Source organism: Tupaia chinensis, unplaced genomic scaffold, assembly GCF_000334495.1.
Source record: "Tupaia chinensis unplaced genomic scaffold, TupChi_1.0 Scaffold000628_1, whole genome shotgun sequence".
NCBI classification, from domain to species: domain Eukaryota; kingdom Metazoa; phylum Chordata; class Mammalia; order Scandentia; family Tupaiidae; genus Tupaia; species Tupaia belangeri.
In genome coordinates, this window is record NW_006160148.1 from 604,607 (window position 1) to 608,230 (window position 3,624).

Genomic DNA, 3,624 nt, shown 5'->3' on the forward strand with positions numbered 1-3,624 from the left:
TCTTTCCCTGGGGCCCAGTGGGCAGGGAGACATTGCCCTGGATGAAGCCTTGGCGAGAGTTGCCACCGCTGTCTGGCCAGGGCTGGCCCGCATTGCTGTCCCTACTCTGAGAGTGCAGGCCTGAGCAGCGAGGTGACAGCAGGGCACTTCCTGCGATGTGAATTCCAAAGGTCCTCGCTCACCCCTAGCCTGCCACAGCACCTGGAATTCCACGACTAAAGCAGTGTCTGCTGCGGTAACGAGCATCTCTTGCATGATGGCCAAGTAGTGTGGCAGAGTGGAAGGAAAGTGACTTTGGCGCTAGACAAGCCTGAGGTCAGATCCTGGTGGTGTCATGGACTTGCTGGATTTTCTTACCTGCTCCAAGTCTCGGTTTCCTCGTCTGTAAAATGAGGCAATGTGACTTCACTGCTCGTGAATAGAGAGCATTCATGGACATTCCAGGGAACAGCCGCTGGTGTTCCCATGTCCCTAATGTGGGCATCTATCAGGCGCTCATAGAGAGGTGACTGGGGCACCAGATCGGTCAGTGCCCACCTCCTCTCTGGGGTCCTCTTCCCAGCCCTGACAACCCACCCTTCCTTAAACCGTCCATCACATTCTGGGCTCTAAAGTGAACACAGCCAGAACTTTCCTCTTCCCGTGCCTCTGCTCTTGATGAAGAGTGTGTGCTATTGCGACGATTCTTTGTTTTTGTTTTTGTTTTTTCCTTTTGTTGGAGAGGTTTTTGCTATAGGACGCGTGCGCTCGCCAGAAAGACAGAGACAGAGAGACAGAAAGTGAGAAATCACCCCCCCGGGGGGATGGCCACACCGCAGTCCCTTCTTCTTTCTTCTCTCAGGCTCTTGGGCATGCACGCACAGGACCCTGTGTGAGTTTAAGCCACTGGGTCCGGGACTCGAACCGCGGTCAACTACATGGTAGTCCAGCGACAATGCTAACTGCTGGTCCCCTATTTTGATGATTCTGAAAACGGCTCCCCAGACTGCCGGATCAGCACCACCAGGAAAGGGGTTCATGTTTCATCCCAGCCGCATGGTGACGTTTCAGTTGTCATCCAGCTGTGGCTGCTGAAGTCACACAGCTGTGAAGGCTCGCCTTTGCTTCTGTCAGCTGCCTTCCGGTTCTTGCTGAGCATTGTAAGGGCTGTAGAACAGATGTCGTGTCCTCCTTCAAGGTCATTTTGCAGCATGTATACGGTCTGGAATTGTGTTTTTATTTATCTATTTTTATTTATTTATTATTATTTAGTTTTGCTATTGGACACAGGCACTCATGTGAGCCCAAGAGAGAAGGAGAGACTGCACCCCCTCTGGGGGATGGCATGCCGCATCCCTCCTCCCCCATTCTCCTCTTGGGATTTTGTGTGTACACACACACATCCCAGTGTGTTTTTTATACTGTCTGATCTGGGACTTGAACTGCACAGTTGGCCGTGTGGGATTCCGCCGCCTTAACCAGCGTGCCACTGACTGGTCCTAAAATTGTGCTTTTAAAGAAAAGCATTCAAGTATGACAATATACTTTCTGTGTATTCACCATCCAAGTGCTATATAGTAGTTAAATTATTTAATGTCATTTACTAAAGTGACCCAGATGGGGGAGGGGAATAAAGAAATGCAAACTCTCAGCCACCCCAGACCTAACAATGCAGAAACTCCAGGAGTAAGGCCCACCAAGCCCTTTTTTTTTTTTTTTTTGAGAGGTTTTTCACTATAGGGCACGTGCGCTCACCAGACAGGCAGAGAGAGACATAGAGACAGAAAGCGAGAAATCACCCCCCAGGGCGGATGGTCATGCCACAATCCCTTCTCCTCCATTCTCCTCTCTGGATCTTGGGCACGCATGCACATGCGCCTGGCGTGAGTTTTAAACCACCGGGTCCAGGACGCGAACCGCGGTCGACTACATGTGAGTCCAGTGACACAGCCATTACGCTAACTGCTGGTTCCCCACCAAGCCCTTTTAACAAGCTCTCCTTTCCTGAGGCAGCTGTTAGAGAACCCTGTTCTAACTACAGCACTCTCCACCAGAGCCGAGTCCCCTCTAGCTGCTCCCTTCCTGGGACCTTGGGCAACTCCCTCAGCTTTCCTGAGCTTCACTTTTCCTCCGTCATAAAATAGAAGTAATAATAGTACCTGCCTTCTTGGGTTGTTGTGAGAATTAAGTGAGATTCTGGCTCATTACAAATGCTTAGCTCAGGGCCGGAAACATGACCGAAGCTTATTACAGAAGAGAAAAAAACATATATAAACATACACACACACACACACACACACACACACATATGTATATATATAGAGAGAGAGAAGAGAGAGAGAGTTCTTTTTTTGCTGTAGGGCATGTGCATTTGCCAGACAGACAGAGAGAGGGAAGTTGGGAACTCACACCCCAGAGGGGATGGCCATGCCACGATCCCCAGGCCCTTTCCCATTCTCCTCTCAGGACTTCGGGCATGCACACGCACACACACGCATCCAGCATGTTTTCCACTCCACCATGTCTGAGACTCGAACCGTGGAGTGAGCCATGTAGGATCCAGCCTCTTTAACTTCCATGCCACCTGCTGGTCCTAGATGTTATCCTGCCTCAGGATGGCCTGGATTTCTCTGTCATTTACCCCTGCTGGCTCCCCACCGCTGAATGATCTGCAGCCTTCCATAACTTTCATAGACGTGAGGGCAAGTTCATTGGAAGAACTCCTACGGAGCCATCTGGGAAGTTTATTCTTCGCAGCATGTCACTGTCATTTCCTGTGTTTGTCACACTAACTCCCCTTGAATAAGACCTCCTGTGGAAGCGTTCCACTGAACTCTAGCCTTGCAAGGTTGGGATTGTGGTCTTCATGTTGCGGATGAGAGAGCCGAGGCCTCAGGTCCACAGTGCCCACGTGGCCACGTCTGGTGTCGCTGTGGCTCGAATTCATCTCCATCCCACTGCCCCACGTGGCCTAATGGGGGCAGACTCAGCAGTCTCAGGTTTCCAAGGCTGGTAACTCTCAGCTCCTGCACAGTGGCCGGAAGCCGCCCATTCCTAGGCCTTCCTCTGGGACAGCCTACATGTGACCGTCCTTCCGTGTCTTTAGTTTCAGGTCTGTGCGGCTGCTAAAGAACGACCCAGTCACCTTCCAGAAGTTCCCGTACACTAGTGAGGATGAGGCCTGGAAGACATACCTGGAGAACCCCTTGACAGCCGCCACGAAGGCCATGATGAGAGTCAACGGGGACGATGACAGCGTCGCAGCCCTGAGCTTCCTCTATGATTACTACATGGTACGTCCGCCCATGGGCTGCCACCTGCTGACTGTGTCTTTGCTTTCAGGCCTCATGCTCCACAGCCCAAACCCCCTCACCTCCGGGTCTTTGCACACGCTGTTCCCTCTGCCTGGCACCTTCCCTCACTCCTTTCCCCTGACGAGCCCTGTCCTCAGCTTGGGTCTCCGCTGACGTGTTACCTCGTTCGTTCATTGAGTGGGGGCAGGCTTTCTTGGGCCTCTCATCTCTGCACCCTCTGGGCACCCTCAGTGGCCGCAGTCATCCTTGACTCCACCATAGGAACTTGCTGTTGCACATTCACTTCCCCATCTCCCACGAGCCTGACCGGGAGCGCGGGCGCCATGCGGGG